The sequence below is a fragment of the Scyliorhinus torazame genome, chromosome 5, assembly GCF_047496885.1.
Source record: "Scyliorhinus torazame isolate Kashiwa2021f chromosome 5, sScyTor2.1, whole genome shotgun sequence".
NCBI classification, from domain to species: domain Eukaryota; kingdom Metazoa; phylum Chordata; class Chondrichthyes; order Carcharhiniformes; family Scyliorhinidae; genus Scyliorhinus; species Scyliorhinus torazame.
In genome coordinates this window covers 98,428,575-98,449,425 of record NC_092711.1, presented here as the reverse complement: position 1 = coordinate 98,449,425, position 20,851 = coordinate 98,428,575, and the positions used below count along the sequence as shown (strand labels likewise).

Sequence of the window (20,851 nt, the reverse complement as noted above, 5' to 3'; positions counted from 1 at the left end):
AATGTCACTCAAATCGCCCCTTATTGTGGTAGTTTCCTGAATCAAGGCTAAACAGTCGTGGCCAGGTGCGTCTTCATGGACAGGGGGACCACTAAGAAAACAGGCTGGATTGATAGTGGTACAGTATTTAAATGTCAGACGTGGATTGTTCAAAAGGTATATCTCATACCTATTCTGACGAGCTGCGGTAAGATGCTGACCATTCGCCCCATATCCCTGGCATGGTACTGGTCATGGACCTGACGTGTAATATGAGGGCTTACCGAAGCTGACTGTGGCCATAAATGTGGTGATATTGTAACAAAATCGGCTGTACCTTCTTTTCCCGTGACTGTGGCTGTAACCTTGACTGGCCATTCGGTCTCAAGTAATGGCCGGTATTTGTCCTCCAACTCCCTGTTTCGTCCAGTTCTGTCATAGGCCAGGGTAACGTGATGCAGTGATAGTGGCTGTTCAATGTCTAACGTCCACCACTGGGGGGTGATAGAAATATAGCACTGTTGTCTCATCCTCCTCTTCGCTGATCCACCCACCCAAAGTCACTATATTGGAGCTCCTGCTGGTAAACTACCATTTCTGCCGCTTGTTGGGATCGCAGATCATCCTTTTTCATTACATACTCAGTCTTAACCTTTGTAACTGAGCCTCCTTCTTGGCCTACACCCTCCTTCCAGTAAAATCTGAGTGCCCTTGCCATCTGGGAAGGGTCGTTCTCTGTCCAATTCATGTTATTACATTTCACAGCAGTAACCACAGAAGGTGGTAGGCAATGCATTAACATAGCACAGTATTGAGGGGAATTCTGACCAGTTTGATACAGCAAATCGCCTGACTGCCCCCGGTAGATTTCATTAAAACGCCCCAGACATTCCTATGGCTCATCAATCTTCCTAGGTTTTAGGTCTAAGATAACAGAAAGATTTATGGGCCTTTGAAATGTGCTATTCAACGCATTCAAGATCTGTGTCCTTCTTTTCTCTATTTGCTCTCTTCTTTTTTAAAACTTAAAAATGTTTGAAAATTCAAATTGAATTACTGCAACTTGCAAGCTTAGCTCTGATCTCAACTCAGAACTAAATTTACAATTTGCTTAACACAAACTTGTATAACATTTACAACTTAATTATTTCTTTATCTTAACAATTTTTTTTTTAACAAGTTTTTTTCTGTTACATACACATAAGTATTAGCAAAATCAACTATCATAAGTATTAGCAAAATCAATTATCATCTCCAGATTGACACTTTTTAAAATGGTGTCCATGATCTTCTTTAAGTTTCTATTAATCTCCAGATAAAATGAGATAAACCTTATTTCAAGTAAGTAAAATTTAAGATTCTGGCAATTTCAATCAATTGCTTTCGAAAATAATAACTTTTATCAAAGAGGTGGAGAAACCCACTGGTTTCCTTTAATTAATTCAAAACGTAACTTTGCTGGTGTTCACTGACTCAAAGGAAAGGTATCCGATTACACTGCAGACTGTTATCTCAAGGCCTGAGTGAGAAGCACTGTCTGTTTTCAACTCCGCCTGCTGCTGTTAACCCTTTGAGAGACTTCTGCTTCAACCTCACAATCTCAACTAGACCTCGGAACTTTACAGTCCAAGGAGACAATTTTAGCTTAATCAACTATATATTTAAAACACTCACACATAGAGTTGAACCATCTTCAGATTTAAAAACAGTTATACTGGACTGAACCCCCATCTATTGAAGTCCCATCAGCCCCTGAACCCATATAATAGACTGAACCTTTATTATTTAAAGTCCCATCAGCCTCTGAACCCTCATAATAGACTGAACCTTTATTATTTAAGTCACATCAGCCTCTGAACCCCGATAATAGACTGAACCTTTATTATTTAAGTCACATCAGCCTCTGAACCCTAATAATAGACTGAACCTTTATTATTTAAAGTCCCATCAGCCCAAAACCCTAACCCAAGCCGAAACAACAATATGAAATCCCATCAATTAAAGTGCTAATCCCCAGACTGACCTGTGATTTCGTCGAGGCGGTCTTTCTGTGCCAACCGCGAGTGACCAGACTAATCAGACGATAAGAAGAGGGGAACAATCAATGCTGGTCGTTTTCCATTTCTACATTGAGGGCCCTTTGTTCCCGTCCTCCTGTTCATAATCAGTCTAATTCTGATTTCGCAGTTGGAACAGGATCGCCCTGAGAAATCCCGGGTTTCGGCACCAAATGTTGATCTCAAATGTTGATCTCCAAATTTCTTTCTCTGTCAGTCTGGCCTCAATAAAAGTTGAGACGGATTCGCACGGAAACAGAAGTTATTTATTTAGCTTGCAAGCTTGAATCATCTTACAGAAATGTAACAGGACATCCAGCCTCTTACACTCCAGAAAACGACTGAACTAACAGACAAAGGGATCTCTGCAAAATCAGTTCAAATGGTATCAAGTTTCACATACTCGACGGACATAGGTCAGCCTAGGTCCCTCCTGACCTGTTCGATCTATTCTGATTGGCTCACTTCCAATCCCTTTCTCTGGCCCCTATCAATGAAGCATCACCCTCATAGACACACCTCTTCCTGCTTTTTCCATGCGGTCTCAAATTCCTTTGTCCCTAACTGCAAAAATCAAAGTGGCTTATTTCTACATTACATTAACTAGTAACTCTAAAGTAACTATTTTATATCACATTCGTCATTAGCACAGTACAGGCCCTACAGCCCACAATGTTATGCCGACCATTTATCCTAATCTAGGATCAATCTAACCTACACCCCTTCAATTTACTGCTGTCCATGTGTAGTTTGAGCTTCCTCTCTGGAAATCCACCCATTCTTTCTTTATAGAAATTTAGAGTACCCAATTCTTTTTTTCTAATTAAGGGGCAATTTAGCTTGGCCAATTCACCTACCCTGCACATCTTTGGGTTGTGAGGGTGATACCCACGCAAACACGAGGAGAATGTGCCAACTCCACTCGTTCAGTGACGCGGGCTGAGAACATCTGTATTTTTCAGTATTTTCCTGTTTGGACCCATCTGGTTGAGTAAACCATGGCCCCGACTGTTTCTGTGTTCTGACAGCTCCTGCAGACAGCGCCCAGCCACTCAACTCTGGCAGCACCTCATCCACCACTTGCATGGACTCCCAGGGCAGGCTTTTCACCAGGAGAGTTGGTCTGCCCACTAAACCTATTACATTACCTTCATGATTCCTTTCCTCGCTCACAATTTCCTCCCTCCCTGCACTCTGACTGGGTTCAGTTGTCAGGCCCCTCTGTGCAGCGTGACAAGAACATCAATGAATCAATTATTTTCTCGCCTGGTCACTGGGACCCTGAAGCTCACCCAGTCACTGTTCCTTTACCAAGATGGCTGCACATGACTCAAAAGCCCTGGGAGCTGCAAACTTGGGATCTGCAGGTTCTTAATGGGGGATTTGGGGCCTCCAGTGGGTGTTTCTTAATCGTCCGTGCCCACCTTCCAGGATTTCCTTCCTTCCCAGAGATCAGAGTCCTCATTGATTTGAGTCCAAAGAACACAAGAACTAGGAGCAGGAGTCAGCAATTCAGCCCTTCGAGCCTGCTCCACCATTCAATCCAATTATGGCTCATCTCTTGACCTCAACTCCACTTTCTTGCTCGCTTTCCATAACACTTCAACCCGTTACTGATGAGAAATCTGTCTCTCTCCTCCTTAAATTTACTCAATGCATCCACCGCAATCTGGGGTAGTGAATTCCACAGATTCTCAACTCTTTAAGAGAAGTAATTTCTCCTCATCTCTGTTTTAAATCTGCCACCCCTTATCCTAAAACACTGACCTCTCGTTCTAGATTGCCCCACAACAGGAAGCATCCGCTCTACATCTACTTTGTCAATATCGTTTATCATCTTTTATTCCTCAATTACATCTCCTCTCAAGCTTCTAAACTCAAGAGTATTGGCCTAATGTGCTCAATATCTGTTCAGAAGACAAACCCCTCATCTCTGGAATCAATCCAGTGAACCTCCTCTGAACTGCTACGAGTGCAGTTTTTCAAGTACATCCCTCCTCAAGGAAGGGGACCAAAACTATCCACAGTATTCCAGGTGCAGTCTCACCAATGCTCATAGCTCAGAGAGAGGAAGGTTTGTGTTACAGCTGATGAGAAACAGCTACACACACAGACCTGTACACACACACACACACACACACTTGAATGCACACCTCATACACAAAGAACCACAGTCACACACACCATAACACAGGACTATACCCTGTCCCATAGGTGGACAGTATCATCCACCCTGACATATTGGGGTTAAGGTAGCAGTGTTTGAGGGCGGCATATGGTGCAGTGGTTAGCACTTGGAATGCGGCGCTGAGGACCCTGGTTCGAATCCCGGCCCTGGCCATTGTCCATGTGGAGTTTGCACATTCTCCCCATGTCATCGTGGGTTTCACCCCCACAACCCAAACATGTGCATGTTAGGTGGATTGGCTACTCTAACTTGCCCCTTAATTGGAAAAAACAATAATTGGGTTCTCTAAATTTTTTTTTTTTTTAAGTAGCAGTGTTTGTGAAGACCACAATGTTAGAGAAATTTAACTAAACAGATTACAAGGAGAAAGAATATAATGAATATTTTTGCACTGACCACGAGAAAAGCGTGTAGACCGGGGGAGACCAGGTGGGGAATGTAGACAGAGGGAGACCAGGTGGGGAATGTAGACAGAGGGAGACCAGGTGGGGAATGTAGACAGAGGGAGACCAGGTGGGGAATGTAGACAGGGGGAGACCAGGTGGGGAATGTAGACAGAGGGAACCAGGTGGGGAATGTAGACAGAGAGAGACCAGGGTGGGGAATGTAGACAGAGGGAGACCAGGTGGGGAATGAGGACAGAGGGTGACCAGGTGGGGAATGTGGACAGAGGGAGACCAGGTGGGGAATGTAGACAGAGGGAGACCAGGTGGGGAATGTGGACAGAGGGAGACCAGGTGGGGAATGTAGACAGAGGGAGACCAGGTGGGGAATGTAGACAGAGGGAGACCAGGTGGGGAATGTAGACAGGGGGAGACCAGGTGGGGAATGTAGACAGAGGGAGACCAGGTGGGGAATGTAGACAGGGGGAGACCAGGTGGGGAATGTAGACAGAGGGAACCAGGTGGGGAATGTAGACAGAGAGAGACCAGGGTGGGGAATGTAGACAGAGGGAGACCAGGTGGGGAATGAGGACAGAGGGTGACCAGGTGGGGAATGTGGACAGAGGGAGACCAGGTGGGGAATGTAGACAGAGGGAGACCAGGTGGGGAATGTGGACAGAGGGAGACCAGGTGGGGAATGTAGACAGAGGGAGACCAGGTGGGGAATGTAGACAGAGGGAGACCAGGTGGGGAATGTAGACAGAGGGAGACCAGATGGGGAATGTAGACAGAGGGAGGCCAGGTGGGGAATGTGGACAGAGGGAGACCAGGTGGGGAATGTAGACAGGGGGAGACCAGGTGGGGAATGTAGACAGAGGGAGACCAGGTGAAGATGATCTGAATAACTTTAATAAACATTATTAAATAGTTTATTGAATAATGAGACTTTAAAACTAAGAACCCAGAATAGAAGCAGGTTTTCAGAGGTCAGATTGAGGATAAAGTTAGACATAAACAGGTAAATAATCTGAAAGAGGGGCAGCACAGTGGCCCAGTGAGTTAGCCCTGTTGCCTCACGGTGCCGAGGTCCCAGGTTCGATAGCGGCTCTGGGGTCACTGTCCGTGTGGAGTTTGCACATTCTCCCCGTGTTTGCGTGGGTTTTGCCCCCACAACCCAAAGATGTGCTGGGTAGGTGAATTGGCCACGCTAAATTCCCCTTAAGTGGAAAAAATGAATTGGGTACTCTAAATTTATAAAAATAATCTGAAAGGACAGACAATGTATGTTCTCGACACTGAGCCAGAGGGACAGGGGATGGACTGGATACAAAGACATTCTTAAGTCTTTAAGAAAGAGATGAGATATTCAGTTATAAACCATGAGAAACGTGGTGACCGCATCACACAGACTCACTAAAGAGCATTCCACTCTCTGTAATCTCCTCCAGTCCCTTCTCTATCTCTCTGTAATCTCCCCCAGGCTCTTGTCTCTCTCTGTCATCTCCTCCATGCTCTCATCGCTCCCAGGAGGGGGGAGAGGACAGGCCCGGGCGGCCGGGCCAGCGCGGCGCCACGGACGGTGAGTTGGTTGAGGCCGCTGAGGTCGGCCCAGGCCAGCTCGGGGGAGCCAGGCAGGGCGGCCAAGCCGCGGAAGATGTGGTCGCCGAGCAGCAGCGGCGGGTTGCCGGCCAGCTCCAGGCTGCATCCGTCACCATGGCACAGCCTTTTCCACCTTCCCGCTCGGACCGTCTCCCCCACATCGTCATCCCCTCTTGTTGCTTCACCTCGCTCCCACAAACACCTTTGTGTCCTTCCCAAATTTCTATGCAAGGTCGGGCTTCGGGATACAGAGTGAGATGGGAGGGGTGGGGTTGTGTAGGGAGGGATCGATGCGCCTCCTCCTATCCCCTTACATGTTTCATATTTGACCGAAAATCGTGATTACCTCACTAGCATCCGGCAGGGAGAGGGCGCTCCTTTCCCTGGGACACGGTTCAGATCCAGTCCCTTGGACTCTGGCGGGCAGGGAGCGCTCCTTTCCTGGGGACACGGTTCAGATCCAGGCCCCTGGACTCTGGCGGGCAGGGAGCGCTCCTTTCCCGGGGACACGGTTCAGATCCAGGCCCCTGGACTCTGGCGGGCAGGGAGCGATCCTTTCCCGGGGACACGGTTCAGATCCAGGCCCCTGGACTCTGGCGGGCAGGGAGCGCTCCTTTCCCGGGGACACGGTTCAGATCCAGGCCCCTGGACTCTGGCGGGCAGGGAGCGCTCCTTTCCCGGGGACACGGCTCAGATCCAGGCCCCTGGACTCTGGCGGGCAGGGAGCGCTCCTTTCCCTGGGACACGGTTCAGATCCAGGCCCCTGGACTCTGGCGGGCAGGGAGCGCTCCTTTCCCTGGGACACGGTTCAGATCCAGGCCCCTGGACTCTGGCGGGCAGGGAGCGCTCCTTTCCCGGGGACACGGCTCAGATCCAGGCCCCTGGACTCTGGCGGGCAGGGAGCGCTCCTTTCCCGGGGACACGGTCCAGATCCAGGCCCCTGGACTCTGGCGGGCAGGGAGCGCTCCTTTCCCGGGGACACGGTTCAGATCCAGGCCCTTGGACTCTGGCGGGCAGGGAGCGCTCCTTTCCCGGGGACACGGTTCAGATCCAGGCCCCTGGACTCTGGCGGGCAGGGAGCGCTCCTTTCCCTGGGACACGGTTCAGATCCAGGCCCCTGGACTCTGGCGGGCAGGGAGCGCTCCTTTCCCGGGGACACGGTTCAGATCCAGGCCCCTGGACTCTGGCGGGCAGGGAGCGCTCCTTTCCCTGGGACACGGTTCAGATCCAGGCCCCTGGACTCTGGCGGGCAGGGAGCGCTCCTTTCCCGGGGACACGGTTCAGATCCAGGCCCCTGGACTCTGGCGGGCAGGGAGCGCTCCTTTCCCTGGTACACGGTTCAGATCCAGGCCCCTGGACTCTGGCGGGCAGGGAGCGCTCCTTTCCCGGGGACACGGTTCAGATCCAGGCCCCTGGACTCTGGCGGGCAGGGAGCGCTCCTTTCCCGGGGACACGGTTCAGATCCAGGCCCCTGGACTCTGGCGGGCAGGGAGCGCTCCTTTCCCGGGGACACGGTTCAGATCCAGGCCCCTGGACTCTGGCGGGCAGGGAGCGCTCCTTTCCCGGGGACACGGTTCAGATCCAGGCCCCTGGACTCTGGCGGGCAGGGAGCGCTCCTTTCCCGGGGACACGGTTCAGATCCAGGCCCCTGGACTCTGGCGGGCAGGGAGCGCTCCTTTCCCGGGGACACGGTTCAGATCCAGGCCCCTGGACTCTGGCGGGCAGGGAGCGCTCCTTTCTCGGGGACACGGTTCAGATCCAGGCCCTTGGACTCTGGCGGGCAGGGAGCGCTCCTTTCCCGGGGACACGGTTCAGATCCAAGCCCCTGGACTCTGGCGGGCAGGGAGCGCTCCTTTCCCGGGGACACGGTTCAGATCCAGGCCCCTGGACTCTGGCGGGCAGGGAGCGCTCCTCTCCCTGGGACACGGTTCAGATCCAGTCCCTTGGACTCTGGCGGGCAGGGAGCGCTCCTTTCCCGGGGACACGGGTCAGACCCAGTCCCTTGGACTCTGGCGGGCAGGGAGCGCTCCTTTCCCAGGGACACGGTTCAGATCCAGGCCCTTGGACTCTGGCGGGCAGGGAGCGCTCCTTTCCCGGGGACACGGTTCAGATCCAAGCCCCTGGACTCTGGCGGGCAGGGAGCGCTCCTTTCCCGGGGACACGGTTCAGATCCAGGCCCCTGGACTCTGGCGGGCAGGGAGCGCTCCTCTCCCTGGGACACGGTTCAGATCCAGTCCCTTGGACTCTGGCGGGCAGGGAGCGCTCCTTTCCCGGGGACACGGGTCAGACCCAGTCCCTTGGACTCTGGCGGGCAGGGAGCGCTCCTTTCCCAGGGACACGGTTCAGATCCAGGCCCTTGGACTCTGGTGAACTTTCTCAATTAACAACAGGGAGGTAACTTTTTAGAAATGAATCCATGGACTATAAAGCAATGTGGATGTTGCGGAATTAAAGTCTCTGAACGGGAAGTGGGTGTAATTCTGGATTTAATAATCCTGGAATAAATAAGCCTGTGTTTCAGACTGAAATGTGAGGCTGGAATGAAATGGAGTTTCTGCTGCTGCGGTTGTCACTGTTGGATTGCTGTGGGTGTGAGGGCCTGGGGACAGAGACGGAGAGAGGGTGGAGGGAGCGAGTGAATAGGCTCTCTCTCTGCCTTTCCGTTCCCCTCTGTCTCACTCTCTCGGTGAGTGCTGCAACAGGCTTTTAAGTTTAATAAAGCGTTTCTCCAGCCAAAAAAATAATCAATTGACGTTTAGATTACAAAAGCAAGGAGGTCACGTTGGAGATGCATTGAACTTTGGCGAGGCCACAACTGGAGTACTGTGAGCAATTCTGGTCGCCACATTATAGGAAGGATGTGATTGCACTGGAGGGGGTGCAGAGGAGATTCACCAGGATGTTGCCTGGGATGGAATTTAAGTTGTGAAGAGAGGTTGGATAGGCTTGAGTTGTTTTCATTGGAGCAGAGAAGACTGAGGGGCAACCTGATGGACGTGTATAAGATTATGAGGGATATGGACAGAGTGGATAGGGAGCAGCTGTTCCCCTTGTACAAAGGGTCTGTCACAAGGGGGACACACGTTCATGCTGAGGGGCAGGGGGTTTTGAGGAAATTAAGCCTGTTTTCGCTAGAATTTAGAAGGTTTAGAATGGCCACTTTCAGCATATAAAATGGACACTTGCAGAGCACACAGGGAAAAATGGACAATGCAAAGTAACAAGCAGGCACAGAGCCTGAATGTGTATTTAGAAGACCGACTGCAGACGGAACCGAAACTCTTGGCCAATTTGCACATTGATGGCCCATCTCCGATAAACAAAGGACTAGTGCTCAGGTAGCCAATACCGTCCCAGACATTCTGGCGCCACTACCTCAGCAAGAAGGTACAAAAAAGCAAGGCCAACGGCCACTTAGGCCATGCCCAGCCATCAAGGCACCCGCCCCTTTATTGGCTCAGATCGATGACGGTGATCGAGAAGCTGCCCAATTGATTGGGACCAAGTTTAAGGCCCACGTAAAAGTGCGAGAAGCCCCCCCCCCCCCCCCCCCCCCCCCCCCCGAGTATAAGAAGGAACCCCACCATGTGTTTGCTCTCTTGGAATCGACTCTCAACTGGAGAGACCCCTCCACCTGCACCACCAGAAGCAAGTAAGTTCAAGTTCAACGCTCGCTACCAGACATACGACCAGAGCTATGCTCCTGCTACCTCTTCGAACCCAACAGCCTCAGATCCGAACAACGGCCACTGTTCCTCTGACTGAAGTGGCACCCGAAGTTAAATATAGGTGTTAGTGATAGATATAGTTTAGCCTGTAGTGTTATTGTGCATGAGTAAACCATACTGTGTGTAAATAAAGTACCATTGACTTTGAACTAACTAACTGGTGTATTGGCTCTTTGATCGATATTCGGTTGAACCTTATGGCGAGAGATACCTGGCGACTCTGAAAGCATATTCATAATTAAGATTAAGAAAGGCGACCTTATTAACCGCCATATTTGTAGCCACTAAAAGAGAGCAACGAGGTGTGATCTGATTGAAGTATTTAAGATATTAACAGGAAAAGACAGGGTAGATAAAGATAAACTATTTCCTGGTTGGAGATTCTAAAACTGGGATCATTGTCTAAAAATCAGAACTAGACCATTCAGGAGAGATGTTAGGAAGAACTTCTTCACACTCAGGGTGGGAGAGGTTTGGAACTCTCTCCCACAAACAGCAGGTGAAGCTGGATCAGTTGTTAAGTTTAAATCGGAGGTAGAGTTTTGTTAAGCAAAGATATTCAGGGATATGGAGTTAGGTCACAGATCAGCCATGATCTCACTAAATGGCAGGACAGACTCGAGGGGCTGAATGGCCTACTCCTGTCCCTATGGGTATTTCAGTGATTCTGAAATTCAGACAACACCATGACAGGGAAGAGTCCTGAGTTAGTCCGAGCTGCAAACCATCCCTCCAGATCCTTGCCCTTCATGGATTTAATGAAGGCCAAGGCAATAGTTGGATTATTGAAAGACTTGACGGAGTTGTTCAATACCATTTTTCGGGTCTCAGGATAAAGCCTGACGTAATTCACTCCCCACATGCTTGACCTACCTTTGAACTTCATCAAAGTCTCGACGCTTCGTTTGTGTTGCTGCCGAAAAGTCCTGGAAGAAGTAACTCCTCACTCTTTCCTGGAGCCAGATGCCACCTCGCCGTTCCCCCTCCAGGACTTTCTCTCAAGTTGTGGAAGTGAATGATTACAGGCCTGGGATGAAAACTATCTCTTGGCCTCAAAGACCGATGCACCCTTTCTAATTTGAAACGCCCTGGCTTCACATCCAGCTTGAGAAAAGGTGGCAGTCGGTCCTCGAAGAACCTAACGGGAGCCTTACCCTCCACACTAAATGGACAGAAAATAACAGCATTTATGGGAGGCACGGTAGCACAGTGGTTAGCACAGTTGCTTCACAGCTCCAAGGTCCCAGGTTCGATTCTCGGCTTCGGTCACTGTCTGTGTGGAGTCTGCACGTTCTCCCCGTGTCTGCGTGGGTTTCCTCCAGGTGCTCCGGTTTCCTCCCACAGTCCAAAGATGTGCAGGTTCGGTGGATTGGCCATGATAAATTGCCCTTGGTGTCCAAATAAAAGATTAGGTGGGGTTACTGGGTTACGGGGATGGGGTGGAGGTATGGGCTTGGCTGGTGTGCTGTTTGCAAGGCGCAGATTCGATGGGCCGAGTGGCCTCCTTCTGCACTGTAAATTCTATGATGACCATCTGACAGGCCGACGACTCGGATGTTCTTTCTCCGACCCTCAGTTCCCCAAGTTCTCCAGGACCTCCGCCAGCCACTCGGCTGGTTTTCAAAGGATTGAATTCTTGTCTCCGTCGAGGAGGCATCTTGCTGAATGACAAATTTAATGGGAAATATTTATACATGAAAGATGACTCCATTCTCACTCCATAGTATAAATATTTCCCACTTTCCGTCTTTTAGCTTTGACAAAGAGTCATCTGGACTCGAAACGTTAGCTCTTTTCTCTCCCTACAGATACTGCCAGACCTGCTGAGATTTTCCAGCATTTTCTCTGGTTGCAGCTCATATTTGTTGTGACCTCCTGGACAGAAAACTGTGAGCTGAGCTTGGATCTGTCAATCAGCCTGAATCAGCACCTTCAGGAGAATAGGGAGGGTGACTAGCGCCGTAGAGTGGCGACTAGTGGATTTTCACAGTAACTTCAATGCAGCGTTAATGTAAGTCTACTTGTGACACTAATAAAGATTATTATTATTAGATACAGCATGATAAGAATAGAGGGCGAGAGGCAGCATGGTGGCACAGTAGTTAGCACTGCAGCCTCAAGAGCGCCGAGGTCCCAGGTTCAATCCAGGCTCTGGGTCACTGTCCGTGTGGAGTTAACACATTCTCCCCGTGTTTGTGTGGTTTTTGCCCCCACAACCCAAAGATGTGCAGGCTAGGTGGATTGGCCACGCTAAATTGCCCCTTAATTGGAAAAAAATGAATTGGGTACTCTAAATTTATAAAAGAAAGATAACAGAGGAAGTGTGTGGGATGAAGATTTGCAGCTTTCGGGGAATAAGAGAGAGGAAAAAATATGACATAGAAACTAGAATTGTGTGTTCTGAGTTTCTATCCTGTACGGACAGTGATGATTTTTGTAAAATGTTTTTACAGGATATTAGACGAGGAGGAATTACAGACAGAAATTCCAAACGTTACGTCTTGATCTGATAGTCACTCCCTTCCTTGGAACCTGAATATCCTCAGACTATGATTGTGGAATGAAAAATGTTGACCCCCAAACTGTCAGCTACAGATTTCAAACATCAGTGTGACTGGAAAAGCACCGAGACCCACACAACGCACACCCGAGTGAGAGTGTTCCAGTGAACTGACTGTGGAAACATCAGTGTGACTGGAAAAGCACCGAGACCCACACAACACACACCCGAGTGAGAGTGTTCCAGTGAACTGACTGTGGAAACATCAGTGTGACTGGAAAAGCACCGAGACCCACACAACACACACCCGAGTGAGAGTGTTCCAGTGAACTGACTGTGGAAACATCAGTGTGACTGGAAAAGCACCGAGACCCACACAACACACACCCGAGTGAGAGTGTTCCAGTGAACTGACTGTGGAAAGAGCTTTAACCAGTTACTCAGCCTGAAAAACTTAACATTCAGAGTGGGGAGAGACGGTACCCGTGTTGTGCCTGAGGCTTCAACTGATTGTCCAGCCTGGATAGACACGAGGGGACCCAAAACATGGAGAAACCGTGGAAATGTGGGGACTGTGGGAAGGGATACAGATTCCCATCTAAGCTGGAGGTTCATCAACGCAGTCATACTGGGGAGAGGCCATTCACCTGCTCTCGGTGTGGGAAGGGATTCACTCAGTTATTCAACCTGCAGACACACCAGCGAGTTCACACTGGGGAGAAGCCGTTCACCTGCTCTCAGTGCGGGAAAGGATTCACTGTGTTATCCAACCTGCAGATACACCAGCGAGTTCACACTGGGGAGAGGCCGTTCACCTGCTTTCAGTGTGGGAAAAGATTCTGTGATTTGTCCCACCTATTGAGACACCAGCAAGGTCATACGGGGGAGAGGCCATTCATCTGCTCTCAATGTGGGAAAGGATTTACTCAATTATCTCACCTGAAGACACACCAGCGAGTTCACACTGGGGAGAGGCCGTTCACCTGCTCTCAGTGTGGGAAGGGATTCATCCACCCTGCGGAAACACCAGCGAGTTCACACTGGGGAGAGGCCGTACACCTGCCCTCAGTGTGGGAAGGGATTGACTCGGTTATCTATCCTGCGGACACACCAGCGAATTCACACTGGGGAGAGACCATTCACCTGCTCTCAGTGTGGGAAAGGATTTACTCAGTTATCCAACCTGCAGAGACACCAGCAAGTTCACACTGGGGAGAGACCGTCCACCTCTCAATGTGAGACGGGATTGTCTGTTTCATCGCACCAGCTGTGACGCCAACGATTAGCAAAGACCAATGTGGGTCCATTCCAGGCAGAGACAGGAGAGTTTATAATGGGGACTAAGGAAATGGCAGAGAAACTGAACAATGTGTGTCTGACTTCACAGAGGAAGATCCAGAAATTGTCCCCAAACACCAGAGAACCAAGGGACTGGCAGAGATTAGTATTGGTGTAAAAGTCATACTGGAGAAATTAATGGGGCTGAAAGTGAATAAAACTCCAAAAGCTGATGATCTACATCCCAGAGTGTTGAACGAGGTGGCTGCAGGGATCTCTATTCCTCATTCTAAATTCTCCTGACTCTATCTGGAACGGACAAACCTTTGTCTGAGCCAAATGTTTCCTTTTTACGTAGTCACAGCAGCTTTTACAGGTCCATTTTTATGTATTTTGCCAGTTCACATTCTATTCTATTCTCCCTTTTTTCCTCAGTGTCTTGGTCGAAGAACGGAAGTATATCCTCGGGAATTAATCATCACTTTGGACAGGTTCTGAGACAATTAAGTTCCAGGACAGAGTAATTATAATCGTGGAGTGTGATTTTAGATAGTGTAAAAGGGCAAAGTTCTAGTTTATAGTTTACTGTGTAGGTTTCCGAGTTAAAGTAGCTTCTAGTTTGTTTGTTGCATTAAAACTCATAATTGAAGACCCGTCGTGTGATCCTTTAATTTGTTTACTGGGAATTTGATTTTTTCTGAGAAGTTGCTGACCTTTATGGGGGTCCAAATCCACAAATGTTGTCTTCCTAATTGACCCTCTGGCACCTTTCTGTCTCTATTGCTCGTGTCACTGACAGCCAGGTGATGGAGCTGAGGGCTGAATTTAGCTGAGAATAACGGGGACTGTTCCCCAGTAGGGGAACTGCCATGGGCATCGCTACTAGAGCTAGTAAGGTGCTGGAGGCCTGACTGAAATGAAATGAAATGAAAATTGCTTATTGTCACAGGTAGGCTTCAAATGAAGTTACTGTGAAAAGCCCCAAGTCACCACATTCCGGCGCCTGTTCGGGGAGGCTGGTACGGGAATTGAACTGTGCTGCTGGACTGCCTTGGTCAGCTTTAAAAGCCAGCGATTTCGCCCTGTACTAAACTGGGTACTGGACCTCCAAACAATCAGGGTTCGGGGGATGGGGAGGTGACCGGGGCTGATGGTGATGTGACCTCCAGGGTTCAGTGCCCCCGTGTCCAAAGCGGGGAGTCACGGGAACAGGGTACAGAGGAGCCGAAGGGAAATCATTTGGGACCCAGAACATTGTGAACATCCTGTTACTCTGACTGTCTTTGATCCTCAAGTAATTTTCTGTTAGTTTTTTTTAACCATGTTTCTGTTTCGTCAATAAACTTTTAACAGGAAAATATTTGAATTTGTTGGACTTTTCCTGATTAAATTTGTTCACTTTAGGAAAGTGGGTGAGAGGGGTTGACAGGCTCTTTAACAGAAAGTGAGGCCCTCTAAGGTAATTGGCAAAGTAGCCAGAGGGGTAGAGCAGATTTGATTTTTCTTTTGTCACAGTGTTTTGAAAATGGAGTTTCATAGATTATCATAGAATTTACAGGGCAGAAGGAGGCCATTCGGCCCATCGAGTCTGCACCGGCTCTTGGAAAGAGCACCCAACCCAAGGTCAACACCTCCACCCAACACTAAGGGCAATTATGGACACTAAGGGCAATTTATTATGGCCAATCCACCTAACCTGCACATCTTTGGACTGTGGGAGGAAACCGGAGCACCCAGAGGACACCCACGCACACACTGGGAGGATGTGCAGACTCCGCACAGACAGTGACCCAAGCCGGAATCGAACCTGGGACCCTGGAGCTGTGAAGCAATTGTGCTATCCACAATGCTACCGTGCTGCCGAGTTCAGGGAATCAATTGTGGCTGATTAATTTGTCAAGGTTCTCTGCGAAAGTAACAAGGGATGTCAATAAAGGGGAACCTGTAGATGTGCTTTATCTGGATTTCCAGAAGGTATTTCCCAAGGTGCCACATCAAAGGTTATTACACAACATAAGAGCTCATTGTGTGGGGGGCAACATATCAGCATATAGAGGATTGGTTAGCGAACAGGAAGCAGCAAGTAGGTATAAATGGGTCATTTCTGGGTGGGTAAGATGTGACTGTGACAAGTGACAAGTGGAATGTCACCAGGATCAGTGCTGGGCTCTCAACCATTTACAATCTGTATGAATGTGTTGGATAACGGGATTGAATGGCGGCTAAATTTTCTGATGTCTCAAAGACCGGGAGGAAAGTAATTTGTGAAGTGGATTTAAGGACTCTGCAAAGGACTACAAATTGGTTAAGTGAGTGGGTAAAAAACTGACAAATGGAGCATAACTTTGGAAAAATATGAATTGTCCACTTTGTCAGGAAGTATTAAACAAAACAATATTATTTAAATGGAGAGAGATGCAGAACTCTGAGTTACAGAGGGATCGGGGTGCCCGATCCCAAATTAGTCTGCAGGTACAGCAAGTGATTAGGAAGGTCCATGGAATGTTATTGTTTATTGCAAAGGAAATCTAATATAAATGTAGGGATGTTTTGCTGCAGTTGTATAGAGTCAGAGAGGTTTACAGTATGAAAACAGGCCCTTCGGCCCAACTTGTCCATGCCGCCCAGTCCCAGCTAGTCCCAATTGCCCACATTTGGCCCATGACCCTCTATACCCAGCTTTCCCATATAACTGTCTGATACTCGCAACCCTCTGTGTGAATAAAATGCCCCTCTGTACCCTTTTGTATCTCTCCCCTCTTACCTTAAACCTACGCCCTCTAGTTCTAGACTCCCCTACATTTGGGAAAAGGTGTTGACTATCTACCTTATCTATGCCCCTCATTATTTTACAGACCTCTATAAGATCACCCCTAAGCCTCCTACACTCCAGGGCAATAAGTCCTGGTTGCTTCCGAGTAAATCTTTACTGCACTCTTTCTAGTTTAATAATATCCTTTCTATAATAGGACCAGAACTGTACACAGTACTCCAAATGTGGCTGTACCAATGTCGTGTACAAGTTCAGCAAGACGTCCCAACTCCTGTATTCCATGTTCTGACCAATGAAACCAAGTATGCCGAATGCCTTCTTCACCACCCTGTCCACTTGTGACTCCACTTTCAAGGAGCTATGAACCTGTACTCGGAGATCTCTTTGTTCTATAACTCTCCCCAACTCCCTCACATTAACTCAGTAGGTCCTGCCCCGATTCGATCTACCAAAATTTATCACCTCACATTTATCTAAATTAAACTCCCATCTGCCGTCCATCGGCCCACTGGCCCAATTGATCAAGTTCCGTTGCAATCCTAAATAACCACCTTCACTGGTCATTATGCCACCAACCTTGGTGTAATTTGCAAACTTACAAACCATGCCTCCTACATTCTCATCCAAATCATTAATATAAATAACAAATAACAGAGGATCCAGCACTGATCACTGAGGCACATCGCTGGTCACAGGCCTCCAGTTTGAAAGACAACCCTCTACAACTCTTTGTCTTCTGTCGTCAAGCCAATTTTGTATCCAATTGGCTACCTCACCCTGCATCCCGTGAGATTTAACCTTGTGCAACAACCTACCATGCTGTACCTTGTCAAAGGCCTTGCTAAAGTCCATGTCGACAATGTCGACTGCACTGCCCTCATCTACCTTGTTGGTTACCCCTTTAAAAACCTCAACCAACAATAAAAAGATTTTTTTTAAAACTGAACCAAATTCGTGAGGCTTGATTTTCCACTCAAAGCCATGCTGACTGTCCCTAATCAGTCCTTGCCTCTCTAAATGCCTGTAGATGATGTCTCTCAGAATACCTTCTAACAACTTACCCACCACAGACGAGAGGCTCACCGGTCTGTAGTTCCCAGGCTTTTCCCTCTGGCCTTTCTTAAACAAAGGCACAACATTTGCTAACCTCCAATCTTCAGGCACCTCACCTGTGGCTGTCGATGATTCAAATATCTCTGCTAGGGACCCGCAATTTCCCCCCGAGCCGCCCACAACGTCCTGGGATACATTTAATCAGTTTCCAGGGATTTATCTACCTGGATACGCTTTAAACTTGATTTAATCCCATTCCCCCACTCCACTTTGTGGGTAATCTGCGATCCCAAAACCAAATTTTAACAGTCCCAGCTTGCCATACCTTCCATTCTGTCTCTCCTAGCCTTGGCATCCAGGGATGGTTTTGCTAACCTGCCTGTGTATCTGCACCTGGCAGTGTTTGATGATAGAGTGTAACAGGAGCTTTACTCTGTATCTAACCCCGTGCTGTTCATGTCCTGGGAGTGTTTGATGGGGACAGTGTAGAGGGAGCTTTACTCTGTATCTAACCCCGTGCTGCACCTGGCCTGGGGGTGTTTGATGATAAAGTGTAACTGAAGCTTGAATCTGCATCTAACTCTGTGTTGTACCTGTCCTCGGAGTGTTTGATGGGGACAGTGCAGCGGAGGATATACGTTGTTTCTAACCTTGTGCTTTACCTATTGTGGGAGTGTTTGATGGGGACAGCATAGAGGGAGATTTACTCTGTATCTAACACCATTTTGTATCTGCCTTGGGAGTGTTTCATGGGGCAATGTAGAGGGAGCTGTGCTGTAACTGATTGGAGAATGGTTCAAGCTGGCACTTGGTACTCAGATTTTCCATTACAGCCACCTTTCACTTTTAAAAATAACATTTCATTCAGAGATCGGAGAAACCATCACCGGTTCCCCCACTGCGCCCCCCACCCCGCAGGCTCAGAGGGACAGTGAGAGTCCTGAACATTGTTGTACAGTCTGCTTGATATTTCCTATGAGCCTTTTTTTGGTCCATAGAATCCCTTCAGTGCAGAAGGAGGCTATTCGGCCCATCGGGTCTGCACCGACACTCCAATACGGCACCCCACTCAGGATCACTCCTCCACCCTATCCCCATAACCCCACCTAACCTTTGGACACTCGGGAAATCTTGTAGAATGGCCAGTCCATCTAATCTGCGCATCGTTGGACTGTGGGAGGAATCCGGAGCACCCGGAAGGAACCCACGCAGACACGGGGAGAAAGCACAAACTCTACACAGTCACCCAAGGGCGGAATCAAACCCCCCTCCCTCTGATCTCCAGTCAGCCTCTGTTCGAATGAAAAGAGCCCCAGTTTCTCTCATCTCTGCTGGTAACTAAAGCCTCTCTTCCCTGGGATCATCTCAGTGAATCTCTTCTACACCCTCTCCATGACCTTGACATCCTTCCTGGTGTAAGGTGCCCAAAACCTGATCTAATATTCCAACTGCAGCCTCACCAATGATTTGTACAGATTTACATGACCTCTGTCCTTTTGTACTCCACACCCAGAATTATAAAACCTTGGAACCCATGTGTTTTTTAAACACTTTATCAACTTGTCCCTCCACATTTAATGTATCTGAACTCCTTTTAGGGTTTTGGAGACATTAACATAACATGGCTGAAATACATTGACATCCAATGTCTGATATAATGCGTGTTATGGGAGAGAGAAGTTTAGTCTGAGTTAGAAACCTCTAGCAGACGCTTCACTGCAGAGAGGTCACCTTGGAAACGCTGATAAGCCATTCCTTCACTGCAGACAGGTCACCTTGGAAACGCTGATAAGACATTCCTTCACTGCAGACAGGTCACCGTGGAAACATTGATAAGACATTCCATTCCACAGAATCGACTCATTGGAAACTCTAATCGGATCGGGGGGAGGACAGAGTTTGTCTGTTATTAACCTCAACATAAACTTAAACCAGAGTGAATAATGGAACAGAGTAAATTCTAATGTGTGATGTTTATAGCTACAGTAATGGAATTATCAGAAATAATAAAATTAACAAGCAGGGTAGGTTAGGGAAAATGAGGAAATTACTGCTGGGAACTAAGAATGTGTCCTTGTAAATCACAGATTAGAGAAATTCCTGCTGTCTTTTCCGCACTTGCTGCATGAACTGTGTTCCGTACTGACCCCAGACCCCAGGAAAGATACATTGCACTTGGCAACAGTCCAGTGCTGCGTCCAGCAGCGCGGTTCAATTCCCGTACCAGCCTCCCCGAACAGGCGCCGGAATGTGGCGACTAGGGGCTTTTAACAGTAACTTCATTTGAAGCCTACTTGTGACAATAAGCAATTTTCATTTCATTTCATTTCTCTCCTGGTCACCGGGATCCTGAAGCACCGCCTCTGTTACGTCATCAAGATGGCCCCTCAGCCGCTCTGCTAAACAAAGATGGCGGCTGTGGAACTGGTCCTGACACCGGATAAAAGCTCTGCAGCTGCAAACGCGGGATTTTTTAATTAAAAGAAAAAATGTTTATTCAGAATTTTGCAACAAAAATTTTCAACCATTCAAACCCCCCCCCCCACCCGTAACAAAAAAGAAAAGAAAAGTCGCAGAGCAAGACATAAACATATCAATCCAACATAATACAGAACTTTGTACAATGGGTTCCTCCCGCACATATTGACTTTCCCATGTTTATGTTTTTCCTTTCTCAAGTGTCGCTAGGAAAAAACCCTTTCCCCGCCCACCCTTCTACCCCCCCCCCCCCGAAAGAAACGCCCCCCCCCTCCCCTCCCCCCTCCTCTCCCTCCCTGGGTTGCTGCTGCTGCTGACCGACCTCCATCTAGATAGTCTATCTGCGAGATAGTCTAGGAACGGTTGCCACCGCCTGAAGAACCGCTGCGCAGACCCTCTCAAGGCAAACTTTATCTTCTCCAGCTTGATGAACCCTGCCATGTCGTTTATCCAGGTTTCCACACTGGGGGGCTTCGCGTCTTTCCACATTAGCAAGATCCTCTGCCGGGCTACCAGGGACACAAAGGCCAGGATACCGGCCTCTTTCGCCTCCTGCACTCCCGGCTCGTCCGCCACTCCAAATAGTGCTAGCCCCCAACTTGGCTTGACCTGGACTTTCACCACCTTAGACATAGTCTTCGCAACACCCCTCCAGAACCCATCCAGTGCCGGGCACGACCAGAACATATGGGCGTGGTTCGCCGAGCTTCCTGAGCACCTCCCACATCTGTCCTCCACCCCAAAGAACCTACTCAGCCTCGCCCCTGTCATATGCGCTCTGTGAATAACCTTAAACTGTATCAGGCTGAGCCTGGCACACGAGGAAGAGGAATTA

At 48.7% G+C, this 20,851-nt stretch overlaps 1 protein-coding gene and 1 pseudogene across 1 annotated transcript in view; one reads left to right on the top strand and one right to left on the bottom strand.

The window, feature by feature from the left end:
• The window catches only part of LOC140417814 (uncharacterized), a 150,236-nt gene that overhangs the window by 52,459 nt on the left and 76,926 nt on the right, over nucleotides 1-20,851 (bottom strand). The window lies entirely within an intron of this gene.
• Nucleotides 11,817-14,361, top strand: LOC140421525 (uncharacterized; annotated as a pseudogene).